Here is a 14914-nt window from a genome sequence, read left to right as displayed (position 1 = left end):
ACTAAGGACAGGATTGATGTCATTTAGTCTGGCACACTTTGAGAACCTAGAGATTACTAGCTTAGGTGTCCAGATTGAAAGCCACAAACCAAAGGAAGGTGCTAGCACAGGGAGTACAAGAGGCCACAGCTCAGGTTGGTGGTAATCTGGAAGCAGACATTGCACATAACTCCTCAAGCCATTGGAAGTAGCATTGCCTTACTGCTAAGATCATAGGGGAAAAAAACACCTGGTCACCCCTCATAAGGCTTAGTCACACAAAGCACAATTGCTTAGGCATTCCCAAATCTCAGCCACAAATTTAGTTTAAAGTTTCCTATACAGGTAAACTTATTGTTCTGAATGAAAGAAATACACTTTTATTTACACTTAAATTAATTTCCACCTTTATTATTAATAGGGAAACAAAAAGTTTAAAATAAAAATATTCTTAACAAAATATTATGGGTAAGATCCTGCCAAACAAAAGATATGACAAAAAGACCAGAAATATTTGCAAATATTTTAAGCATATATCATCTGATAATTATCAAATAAATATATTAAATATAAAGAAATAAAATGCATATTTTCAAATATTTATAATAAATTAGAAGCACTAAAAAATATCAGATTTTAAAGAGAAACAAATAAAGCTAGTAATAAAATATTGAATGTATAAAATTAAAATTTAAAACACCTATTTAATAATATAAAGAACAGAAAATGCTGATTTAAGAATTTGAAAGTTAAGGAACTATAGGATTGGACAAAATAGGTTATCCTGAATGCAGCACATATGAAAAAAAAAAGTGGGGGGACTTTTTTTGAGAAGTAAGGGATGTAGAGGAAAGAGAAGATCTGGCATATGCCTAATAGAAATTCCAGAACAGTAGAATGAATAGAATAGAACTGGTGAAAAGACACCTAATCACATATTCATGAAACCCAGTGAATCTCAGGCAAGAAAAAGAATTCTATCCCTAGAAGCAGATAGTAAAACTAAAAATTTAAAATATGTAGCAAAAATCTCTCTACATGCCTAAGAAGGGTAAAAAGACAAAATTACCCTCAAATGAGAAACAGTTTGACTGTCACAATGTGAAAATGGGAGATAGAAGCCAGAAGTCAGCAGAAACATAATTAAATTGTAGGAGGGTATGTCTCAACTAGCTGAATGATCAGATTTCAAAAAAAAATTCATGATGCATTCAGAAAAAGCTAGTTTGGTAACTGTGATGGGTTGAACTTTGTTCTCCGCAAAAAAAACATATTAGCATTCTAAGTGAGAGGTCACAGACATAACCATTGGAGTGGAGATGAGGTCTTTGTTGGGTAGTTACTCACTTGCCCATTGTCCTTAAAATATGGCAGCCTCTTGAAGGTGTAGACACACAATGGGATGTGATGGCAAAGACAGTAACTGGAATTACATAGCTACTCACCAAGAAACACTAAAAATTGTTAGCAAATTATCAGAAACTAGGAAAAGACAGGAATAAACTCCTCAACTGGTGTCAGAGGAAGCATGCCCTTGCTGACTCCTCGATTTTGGAATTCAAGTCTTGAGAAAGATGAGACAATAAATAAATGTAGTTTTATGCCGATCCATTTTGGTGTTTTTTAAGGCAGCCCCAAGATAGGAATAATGCAACATAGTCCTTTAAAGAGATGTTGGATATCTCTACCTTATCTCTTGTTATTCAATGGAATTACTGTCAGTTCACTAATGATGTTAAGAGGAAGGCTACAAATGATTAAATGAATATCAGTTTGATGAGGCTCATGGAGGAGCGTAATTTAGTAAAATCCACATTAAAAAGAAGATTGTACTAAAATTTTTTAAAATCCACAATTGATTTGGTTTATATCAGAATAATAATGACTTATAGTATGCCTTATATAATGGGGTTAGCAGTTTCTTATATAGTTAATTTAAATTTCTAAATCATAATACTACATTATTAATCTGTACTATTAAATTGAATGTCAATGTATCTTTATATTCTTGAACTATTTTAATATTCCTTTATATTTAAAATTACATATGCTAGAATTTTAAATTCAAATAAAGTATTATTTACAAAATGACTTAGAATATAGAAAAGATGAAACAAAACCTTATAGCTGCTAAAGAAATTGAATAGACAAAATTTTCTCCAATAGAAAATTCTTCTCTAGAGCAAGTTAGATTTTAGTGGCAAGTTTAAGAGAATGTTCAAATAATAAATAATTATATTTTGGCTGAAAATTTTCCAAGAATTTTCTAAAAAATGGTAAAAACTCATATAATTATAAAATTAATATCAAAACCAAACAAGGACATCAGGAGAAAGAAAAAGCAGGCAAGTCTCAATCTCCAAGACACAATGAGCAAACATAAAATTCATAAATTATTAGCCAGCCAGCCATAGTCAGTGATACATAAAAATAATGATATATCCAAGACTTTTCCCTAGAAATTCAATTTTTCTATTAGAAAATTAATTAAAGTAATTCAACAGTTAAACAGAATAAATGAAAACATAATTATTTATCTGGTTATAGCATGTGAAAAATATTAACATTTATTTATTATGAAGCAGTAGACAAGAATAGAGGGTTACTTAATTAATAATAAAATCCTAACAACTAAGCATATGACCTAGTAATAACACATATTAAAATATTTCTCTATTTGGATGCAAGGTGAAAATACTGGGTAAGTTTGATGTTATTGTCCTTTAACTCTGCATACATAATTCTCCTGCTTTTGAATGAGCTGTGACTGCAAACAGAACAATATAGTATTGCAACAATTTATACCACATTTACATTTAGTATTACAAGTGATCCGGAGATGATGTAAAGTATACAGGAGGATGTTTTTAGTTTATGCACAGACACTATGACGGTTAACATAGACGAGCATTTGCAGATTTTAGTTCCAGGGGTCCTGCAATCCATCCCCTATGGATAGCAAGGGGCAGCTGTGTTTCATTTTTCTCCAGGTAATTTCAGATATATTTTAAAACTGTTTATGTTTTGTTGAGGTGAATGGCAAGTTAAGGGCTGGGGTACAGTTTTTTTTTCCAAGAAAAGTTATCTAGTGGTAAGATTATATTTTAATGTGGAAACATAGAATATCTTACACTGTTTGATTAATAAAGCTCTAATGGACAATAAAGTAGGCGTTAGGTAGAGCTTTTTCTCTATAACTGTATTCTTTTCTTTTGAGCTGTTTGTGGTATTATAGAAGCAAGTTAGATTAAAGAGATCATATTTTCAAACTTTTAACCTGGGAAGTTTTCATACAGATCTGAATTCAGTAAGCTCACCCATCACATGCTCATGGGTGGTGGTGGCTGGAAGCCAAAGGAAAGCAGATAACCTGAGACCAGCAGCAAATTCCTGCCATGTCCCTTACTTGTGTCTTTTCTTGGAGATTGGCCTTCTCTATCTCTCTCAGGAGTTGATTTCCCTTCAGAGCCAGCTTCCTTCTCTCTGAGCACATTATTTTCTCCCTTTTGAGAGCTCCAGCTACTCATCTTATGGATATCTATTTCCAGATGGTAGTTGGTGTTTTCCAGGACATATTTACTTACCTCCCAGGTCTCTTCTTCTTCCCTTGACTCCTCCTAAGTCCTGATAGGTCCTTTATTGCTTTTTTCCTGCTTTACTGGGATTTAAGTGAAAAGCCCCCTGTGCTCATTCCTGAGCTACTCCTCCCAAAGCAAGAGTCAGAATTTACTTTGTGTCATTTTAGCATGAAACTCTCCATAAATAATGATGTCCACAATGCTTAGGCAATAATTAAGGACAGAAAACAAATGAGCCTAGACAAAGGAATTTTAATGACTCTCCATTTCTGTGATGTTGTGTTTTGGAAAGGCATTCTGCAAACACACGTTAAAGTTTAAACTTTAATTTTTTTTTTCATTTTGAAAAACTTGTTTTTAATTTTGCCCCTTGGAAAAGGTCACTTACACCTGTGAAATTGTATCTATCCATGGGATTCTGACCTTAAAAGTAAAGGGCCTGTTTAGAAGCAAGTTGTGATACAGTCCTGGAGTTTTTAAATTTTGTGTCTGATAGAGTTCATTTATGTCAGCTGTGTGTACCGGCTTTATTCTTCTTATATGTGTATTTATTTTATTTCATTTTTCTTCTGCAATTATGAAAATAATATACCCTATATGTCTGAATTAGTTTATTTCACTAAATATTTAGCAAACCTTTTAGACTCAGAATAGTGATTTTCAATCTTCGGTGCACTGAGGAGAGTTGAAAATATAGATTCCCAGGGTCAACCCTCAACCAATTATAAAAGAACCTCTGTGGTCAGAACAAAGAATCAGTATTTTTAGTGCTTCCCTGAAGATTAGAATGAATTTAAGATACTTCAGTGTATGCTGTTCTTACTATATAGCTGAAAGGAGTTTATTAAATGAGATAAAATTGGGGGTAGAGCAATCATGAAATAGCACTATTTTTCTACTGTTATCTTCAAATAGTTCCTTGCATATCTCCCTATCCTGCCTTTAAAAGACATGTCAGTTGTCATTAAAATTAGTTTACTAAAGAATTCTTTAAAAATTTGAAAATGATCCTGAGTTAAATTTGTATAGAGTCAGGCATTAAAAATTATATCTATACAGCTTCTTAAAGTATCAATCAAAGTCACTCCTAAAAAAAAATTGTTTCCATTTATTCCATTGGTTCCCAAGTTCCAACTAACTCAACCGTTAATTCTCAACTTAAATATCACTCTTCAGTACTCTTTTCACATCCTCCAGTTTACACTTGAAACCCCTGATATAGTTATTATGTATTAGTGTTAAAGTAGCTCCTTCATGTCACTCATTATAGAGATTAGAAAATAATGGACACTTGATGAATGTTTATCAAACTAATATTAATTGCAGGGATTGCTCAACACTCTTTCCCTAACTTAAAAAATGATTATTTCATTACCTCTGAGTATTATTATTTTTAAAGACAAATATCACAGACATTTCTTCCTTTTGAGGTATTAATTTCTGTACCACTTCAGTTTATCCTGGTAAAGGCTGTGTGGTTCTCAGTTAACTAAAACGTCTGACTGACTATGGTAATGTTCAAATACCAGAAGGAATATTGACTGACAAACATTGTGTTTTGGTATGGGTTTGTTTGCTGCCTTTTAATATTCCTTATTCCGCTTAGGAATGTTGAACAACACTAAAAGAGTAGAAATTTGCATTTACATTGAATTTATTTAATCACAACAACAAAAAGATACCAGAGGAACAGTAGCACCTACTCTCGGACCCCATTCATTTCAGGGCCCATGATTCTCTAGGGAATAAATGCTAGGAAGCCACGCAGTCATTCACATTGCAATCCAAGTCTTGGAAAGATCATCCATCTGAAACTACCTTGAGTTCCTCTTGAGAGACACACACTTTATGGTAACTCCTGAGTGTCCGTAGTAGCCTCTGAACATCCTCAGGAAGTATAATATGAAAGGCAATTGCTAAACTCTACCTGCAGAGGACAGATATGTTAATCCTCTTGATCCTGGGGTTTGTTTTGTGGCTCACTTATCTCCCTGCAAGGTGTTAAACTGATACCCAAGTGATGATGTTTGTTTGTTTTCATTATTACTTTTTGTTATCCACAGTTTCTACAATGTATACATTTTTAAGGCATATCAGCATTTTAAAAATATCAGTAGATCAACTGCATTAAATTGCTATTTCTTATGCTTGACAATTATCCAGTTTTTATACTCTATCAGGAAAGCAGAACAGAATACAGATGGCTAAGAAATCAGTTTAAGGGAAGTGGCCTGTGACACCTGTAGCCAATAGTAGGCATACCTAAGTCTCTGCTGGGATTTCAACTTGAACGACAATAAACATGCATTTTAAAGTATTATTAACTGAAGGGGTTGTCTTAATTTTTTTCCAGCTTTCTTAGAATAAATACTATGAGCTAATAAGCAATAAAAATGTAAAATGTTGCAATAAAAATATTAGGAAGTCAAGAATAGAGTGTGGAACTGAGTCTAAATTTCCTAATGTAATAGTATATTGTGAAATTATTTTGTTATATGACCATATGCATAAATCACAACTCACCAAATGACACTCCCAAATACACTAGTTTTGCTGATTGTCAATTTTACTCAAAGGAAAATATGTGAACAAATATTAATCAGTGATTGTGTCAGGCAGCTTTTCATTCCTGTGACTAAAATATTCAATAAGAAGAACTTAGAGGAGTGTTATGGCTTGGATATAAGGTGTCCCCCAATAAGCTCAGATGACAGATCATGCAGAAATGTTCAGAAGTGAAATGCTTAGATCATGAGAGCTGTGAGCTAATTCATGTGTGAATCCATTTAATAGATTAATAATTTGAAAGACTGCTATACTGGGTGTTAACTGTAGACCAATAGGGTGCGGTTGAAGAAGTAGAGCACTGGAGGCATGCCTTTAGGAATTTATTTTGTCTTTGGCCAGCTGAGTGCACTTGTGTGCTCTCTCCCTGGAAGTCTCTCTGCTTCCTGGCCTTGAGTGGAGCAGCTTTCTGCTGCCAGGCCCTTCCATCAGGGTGTTGTGCTTCACTGCAGGACCAGAGAAATGGAGTGAGTTGACCATGGAATAGACTTCTAAAACCATGATCCCAAATTAAACTTTTCCTCCTCTAAGTTGTTCTCGTTAAGTTAGCTAAAACTAACACAAGAAATGAAGACTCATTTTGGCTCACAGTTTCAGAAGATTCAGTTCAGAATTAGCTGGTTCCAAGGAAGAAGCATCATGGTGGAAGGGCATGACAGAAAGGCACAGCCCGGGAAAGGTGCTCACCTTGTGGCAGCTGGGAGAGAGACAAAGGGGCCAAGGATGGTATCTCCCAAATCATATCACCAGTGGCCACCTCCTTCTTTCATGCCCACCCACCTATAGTTTTTGCCATCTTTCCCTCAGTTCATTTAAATTATTAATTCATTCATGAGGTAGGTCAGAGTCTTTATGATCCAACCATTGCTTAAAAGGCCCACCTCTAACTTCACGACAAAGGGGACCATGCTTTCAACTCATGAGCTATTTGGGGGGACAGCTCAGATTTTATAATTTAAAATTATTCAGGAGATTATATACTAATGCTTATAACATCTTTAAAATACATTGAAAATAATAAGTAAATGATGAATTAAGGACAAAAGATAATTATTATAGCATTTAGGTGGTGAATATATTTAAAATCTAGATACTACTTATAGTTTTTTGGATTTTTCATGTTATAAATTTTCATAATAAAACATTGCAAAAAATATAACCTGGATTATGTTATAAATGACATGACTGTCATGTTTATAATGAAATAAAGGTTATGATTATATTTTGAAATTTAGTAAAAATTAAGCCAGATCTTCTGTTATAATGAGATTTCCTAAGCAATATATAAAAGTTGTAATCATTGAAGAAAAAAATGATAAATTTTATTAAATAAATTATATTACAGTAAAAACTTCTCTCCTCAAAAACTGTTGATAAAACAGTAGAGTCAGACCACAAACATTAAATATTTCAACTAAAAAATTAATATTCAAATTATATGATGCATCAAATATCAATATAAAGGAATATCCCAAAAGTCAAATAAAAATGTGATTATTCCATAGAAGAGCAAAAGAACACAGAGAATAAATGTATAAAAATATCTTCAATGCCATTTTAATGCATGTTAAGCCATGTTATGGTTTAGACATGAGGTGTACCCAGAAAGCTCTGTGAGGCAATGCAAGAAAGTTTAGAGGTGAAATAATTGGGTTATGAGTGTTTTAACCTAATAAGTGCACTACTCTCCTTGATAGGGATTAACTGGATGCTAAGGTAGGCAGGTGGGGTGTGGTTGGAGGAGGTGGGGCTTTGGGGTTATATAGTTTGTCCTTGTTGAGTGGAGCTCCCTCACTCTGCTTCCTGGTACCATATTCCCATCTTCTTTCCTCAACCACACTCTTCCTGATGTTCTGCCTCACCTCAAGCCCTGTAGAATAGAGCTAGCTGTCTGTGGACTGAGACCTCTTGCCACAGTCCGGCTGCAGCAAAATAACCGGGGAGGGGGGGGCGGGGGGGAGGTGACAAGCAACTTGTGTACATTGATACAGCAGGAGTGGGAGCCATTTATTGTAGGACAGGAGGGTATATATACATTCCACACAGCTTATCTTAATTAACATTAACTAGATACAGCAGTCAACCAATAAGGAATCTCCACACTTAATGGCTTGCTGACAAACCACTCCCTCTGGCAAAATGCCAGGCGCCATCCTAACTTGTTTACAGACTCTAACAACCTCTGAAACTATACAAACCAAATGAATTGTTTTTTCTTTCTTAAAATTGTTCTTGTCAGGTCTTTTAATTACAACAGCAAAAAAAAAAAAAAACTGACTAAAACAGACCAGAAATATATAAAAACATGTTCTATGCACTAAATTCATGAATGAAAAAGGCAGTCTAAAGACTACTTCAGTGTTAAGGTTTAAGCAAATAGAATTCTTAGACACTGATAGTGTGAATACCAGTGGATGTAACTACTGTGTAAAATAATTTTTATTATCTGTGGAATTGTGCTTAAAGCTTTCAGCCTGTAGTTCACTTACAGAAATACAGAAACAGCCTACATATACATATAAAAAGATTATTTTAAGCAGATTTTCATAATAGTAAAAAACTGAAAGAAGCTTTAATATTCAATATGTGGAAAATGATATGAAATATTCAAGTACAGTAATAAAAGTATATGAGGTATATACAACAACTTGGATGAAACTCGGAAACAGTTCAGTTTAAATAAGGAATTTGCAGTGGAAATTTGCAGTGAATACATGCAATATCTTTACATGTTAATAAAGTTCAATCACAATAGCTAGCATCATAGATATACATAAGTGATATTATTTTTAAAATCAAGAGAAAAATTCCAGGATAGAGTCAGGGTAAGTGGACACATAGTTTAAATTGTTTTCTATTCTTTCCTGAGTTGGATCATTGGTATTCAGTTTGTAATATACTTATTCTTTTGCATGAATCAGATACAACACATATGTGTACAGTCCGGCAATCATCTGCCTGGTTTCCCTATTTGTAAAGTAGAGATGTTCAAAATTTTGGACATTGATTCAGTGAAATGCAGATTGTAACAGGAAGTAAGTAAAGAGTTCCCTAGTATTAAATGTATTAAGTAGAAGTTCACGTTATGATCTTAAGCACAGTTGTTTCAATGCTAAATTTGAACTTCCTAATTAAGAACTAAAGCAAATGATCTAGGTTATCTAATCTTCATTTATCTGATTTAAAATACCTCCCCGCAGTGTTGTGGGCTTAAATTGTAATTTAACAAAAAGGATTGAGGACAGTGTTTAGCACATAAATAAACATTGTATATTTTCAGTATCATCAGAGCTGTCAAACTTATTACTCTGAATGTTTACTAAATTGAAATTGTATATGAGGAGTACAAAAAGGAAAAGTAAATTCAGTTGGATTACAAAGACTCACAGTTTCTGATTTTTTTTTCAAGAGTGCAATATGTAACAGAAAGGAATACACCATTTTATGTTCTTTGAAAAATGTAGCAACATACCCTAAACTATTTTTGAAATCAGAGTATTATCATTATGAACTTGAAGTTTGATGAATCTTCACATATCCTTTCTTTTTTAGTATAATTAACATAAATCCTTTAAAGTATACGTCTGCATTAGAAGGAAAGAAAATTGTGTTATAAAAATCTGTGTTTAGTCATCCATGTTTTAAAAATAATATTGATGTTATAAATTAAATGTAATAATACAGCACATAATCACCAGGTAAGTGTTTAAGTGATTCTGGCTTGACTGCCAGAATTTTTTACTTGTTATTTAGTGTGTTAGTTCTATTTTATATCCAGGATATAATCAATTGTAAGACTGTTTGTCATTGACCTTTACAGGTGTGTACCATGACACCCAGCTTAAATTTACCTTTTCTAAATATTTTAAGTAAGTATTTCAATTAATATGGAATTTTATCCATCTAGTATCAGTGGTTTTTATTTTCCTTTTCATTGCTAAATAGTATATCATCATCTGAATATTATATATTGGTTTTCATTTATCAGTTGATGGGCACTCGAGTTGTTTGCATTGTATGGATAGTATGAATAGTGCTGTTTTGAATGTTTCAAGTCTGTTTCAATATAAGATTTCAGGATTTTTTTCTGTATTCCCAGGAATTAAATTGCTCTGTTATGTTAAACTGACATTTAACTTATAAGAAGCTACCAATTTTTCCAAAGTATCTGTGCCATTTTACCTTTTCTATTACCAATGTAATAAATATTGCAATACAATTTGCCAAGATTTGCTTTGCCCTTTTCATGAACATTATTCTGAATGTCTTCAATCCTTTTAAGTACAAAAATAAAATTTCCTCTACATTTTGATGTTAAACTTGGAAAGTAAGAGGCTTTATACGTTTCACTTTAAACACTATTTTTAAAGAGCTCTAATTGTTCCATCTAAGTATTAACTCATTCGAATATACATTCCATGAAGACAGGACACTAGTTTATTTTGGTCATTGTATTCCCAATACCTTGGTCAGAGACATGTTAGATGTTGACTGTGTAGCAATTGAACAGAAATGAAGACAATTATTTTATTTAAACATCTCATTCCTCTGTTACTATTACCTCCATATTAGAGTTATCTTACCCTGTAATTCCTGTTCTTTGCTCAGATAAGTGCATAATTTTATACAGTGAAAGATAAACTCAGCTGTAGGACCACCAGTGCTTACAGTTGGACAGGATATTTTTTCTCATGTCAATATACATTTTCTGACTATCTCCTTCTGGAGAAGTACTGGTAAACTGTTTTATTTTGCCTTCTAATAATATGCTTGGTGTATTTTTCTATGGGTACATTCTTAGTTCAATTTTTCCTGTTTTACATTACATCATATGTCCTCATATTGTGTTGAGAGTTCTAAGTCTCTCCCTGCATGTTTGTATACTCCGAGGGGGTTAACAATTTTCTTGCCTATGTCAATCAATAAGTTTTGTAGGATAAAATATAAGGTATCAGTCATTCCAAACTTAAATTCAATAAAAGCTTTTCATGTGCTCAACTTTTTTAAAAAAATCAATTAAACTTTAATAAATTGACCTTTCCACACGCACAAACTGAATTTAGTAATAGCATGTAAGTGTTTCTAGCCTACACAGAGTTAGATTTTTGTTTCTTTGTGACTGCATTGTGCCTACACTGATCTTCAATACTGCAGCAGCTTCAGAATTATTCAGATTTTTTTTCATGTCTCAGTGTTTGATAAGTATGAATATAGTTTATAAAATGATCTTTTGAAAATTTGGAAACTTACATTTCAAAACTTACAACTTTGAGTTATATATTGAGAGGAATAATGTCACCAACGTAGGGGCAATGTCAAATTAGAGAACAATATCACTTATTCTAATTTTATTAGGCTTTACTTAGGATAAGCATACATCTCTTGTCCTTGTCCACATTGCACAATTTCAAAGACAACCTTAACAATGGCAGATGTGTCCCCAGGCATCTGACTCAGCTACAGGAAGCCTTTGGTTGCATAGCAATGGTCATCATTGCAGACTGAATAAACACCTTTTAATTAGTCCCCAAATATCAATAAAGTTAAAGCAAACACTTTTTTTAAATGGCTAAATGAACTATTAGTCAAATGAAAAGTTTATATGTATTTCTTGTAAACATCCAATAGGCAAATACAGTGAATATAGATATATCCATATATCCATTAAGTCTATAAACTGTAAACTCCATAATAAATCTGTCTCTGAGGCTTTTTTTTTTCTTTTTTCTTTTTTGCTTATTAGAGACCAAATATTGAAATAGTATTGTATTTCTATCAATGATTTGCATATTTGCACATTACAAGATTGGCAGTTCTTTTTTATTGACAATATAACAAACTATGCATAACTTGTTTCATTATATTAAGATGATTTTCTTAACCGTATAAATAAATTAAAATATTTAATTAGCCCGGTTTTATTTTTTTTATTGGTTGTTCAAAACATTACAAAGCTCTTGACATATCATATTTCATACATTAGATTCAAATGGGTTATGAACTCCCATTTTTACCCCAAATACAGATTGCAGAATCACGTCGGTTACACATCCACATTTTTACATAATGCCCTATTAGTAACTGTTGTATTCTGCTGCCCTTCCTATCCTCTACTATCCCCCCTCCCCTCCCCTCCCATCTTCTCTCTCTACCCCATCTACTGTAATTCCTTTCTTTCCTTGTTTATTTTCCCATTCCCCTCACACCTCTTATATGTAATTTTGTATAACAATAAGGGTCTCCCTCCATTTCCATGCAATTTCCCTTTTCTCTCCCTTTTCCTCCCACCTCATGTCTCTGTTTAATGTTAATCTTTTCGTCCTGCTCTTCCTCCCTGCTCTGTTCTTAGTTGCTCTCATTATATCAAAAAAGACATTTGGTATTTGTTTTTTAGGGATTGGCTAGCTTCACTAAGCATAATCTGCTCTAGTGCCATCCATTTCCCTGCAAATTCCATGATTTTGTCATTTTTTAGTGCTGTGTAATACTCCATGGTGTATAAATGCCACATTTTTTTTTACCCATTCATCTATTGAAGGGCATCTAGGTTGGTTCCACAGTCTAGCTATTGTAAATTGTGCTGCTATGAACATCGATGTGGCAGTATCCCTGTGGTACGCTCTTTTAAGGTCTTCAGGGAATAGTCCCAGAAGGGCAATACTGGGTCAAATGGTGGTTCCATTCCCAGCTTTCCCAGGAATCTCCATACTGCTTTCCAAATTGGCAGCACCAATTGGCAGTCCCACCAGCAATGTACAAGAGTACCCTTTTCCCCACATCCTCGCCAGCACTTGTTGTTGTTTGACTTCATAATGGCTGCCAATCTTACTGGAGTGAGATGGTATCTTACAGTGGTTTTGATTTGCATTTCCCTGACTGCTAGAGATGGTGAGCATTTTTTCATGTACTTGTTGATTGATTGTATGTCCTCCTCTGAGGAGTGTCTGTTCAGGTTCTTGGCCCATTTGTTGATTGGGTTATTTGTTATCTTATTGTCTAATTTTTTGAGTTCCTTGTATACTCTGGATATTAGGGCTCTATCTGAAGTGTGAGGAGTAAAAATTTGTTCCCATGATATAGGCTCCCTATTTACCTCTCTTATTGTTTCTTTTGCTGAGAAAAAAACTTTTCAGTTTAAGTAAGTCCCATTTGTTGATTCTTGTTGTTAACTCTTGTGCTATGGGTGTCCTATTAAGGAATTTGGAGCCCGACCCCACAATATGTAGATCGTAGCCAACTTTTTCTTCTATCAGATGCAGAGTCTCTGATTTGATATCAAGCTCCTTGATCCATTTTGAGTTAACGTTTGTGCATGGCGAGAGAAAGGGATTCAGTTTCATTTTGTTGCATATGGATTTCCAGTTTTCCCAGCACCATTTGTTGAAGATGCTATCCTTCCTCCATTGCATGCTTTTAGCTCCCTTATCAAATATAAGATAGTTGTAGCTTTGTGGATTAGTCTCTGTGTCCTCTATTCTATACCATTTGTCCACCCGCCTGTTTTGGTACTAGTACCATACTGTTTTTGTGACTATTGCTCTGTATTATAGTTTGAAATTTGGTATCACTATACTGCCTGATTCACACTTCCTGCTTAGAATTGCTTTTGCTATTCTGGGTCTTTTATTTTTCCATATGAATTTCATGATTGTTTTATCTATTTCTACAAGAAATGCCATTGGGATTTTGATTGGCATTGCATTAAACCTATAAAGAACTTTTGGTAACATCGCCATTTTGATGATGTTAGATGTTAGTTCTGCCCATCCATGAACAGGGTATATTTTTCCATCTTCTAAGATCTTCTTCTACTTATCTCTTTAGGGTTCTGTAGTTTTCATTGTATAAATCTTTCACCTCTTTTGTTAGGTTGATTCCCAAGTATTTTTTTTTTTTTGATATTGTGAATGGGGTGTTTTTCCTCATTTCCGTTTCAGAAGTTTTGTCGCTGACATACAGAAATGCCTTTGATTTATGCATGTTGCTTTTATATCCTGCCACTTTGCTGAATTCATTTATTAATTCTAGTAGTTTTTTTGTAGACTCTTTTGGGTCTTCTAGGTATAGAATCATGTCAACCACAAATGGTGATAATTTAAGTTCTTCTTTTCCTATTTTTATGCCTTTAATTTCTTTTGTCTGTCTAATTGCTCTGGCCAGTGTTTCGAGAACTATATTGAATAGAAGTGGTGATAGAGGGCATGCCTGTCTTGTTCCAGATTTTAGAGGGAATGCCTTCAATTTTTCTCCATTCAAAATGATGCTAGCCTGAGGCTTAGCATAGATAGCTTTTACAATGTCGAGGTAAGTTCCTGTTATCCCTAGTTTTTCTAATGTTTTGAACATAAAGGGATGCTGTACTGTGTCAAATTCTTTCTCTGCGTCTATCGAGATGATCATATGGTTCTTATCTTTAAGTCTATTGATGTGGTGAATAACATTTATTGATTTCTGTATATTGAACCATCCTTGCATCCCAGGGATGAATCCTACTTGATCATGGTGCACAATTTTTTGGATATGCCTTTGTATCCGATTCGCCAGAATTTTATTGAGGATTTTGCATCTAGGTTCATCAGAGATATTGGTATGTAGTTTTCTTTCTTTGAGGTGTCTTTGTCTGGTTTCGGAATCAGGGTGATGTTGGCCTCATAGAATGAATTTGGAAGAGCTCTCTCTTTTTCTATTTCCTGAAATAACTTGAAAAGTATTGGTATTAATTCTTCTTTAAAGGTTTTGTAAAACTCTGCTGTATACCCATCCAGTCCTGGGCTTTTCTTGGTTGGTAGTCT

The sequence above is a fragment of the Urocitellus parryii genome, chromosome 6, assembly GCF_045843805.1.
Source record: "Urocitellus parryii isolate mUroPar1 chromosome 6, mUroPar1.hap1, whole genome shotgun sequence".
NCBI lineage: Eukaryota > Metazoa > Chordata > Mammalia > Rodentia > Sciuridae > Urocitellus > Urocitellus parryii.
Note: the sequence above shows the minus strand (reverse complement) of the source record.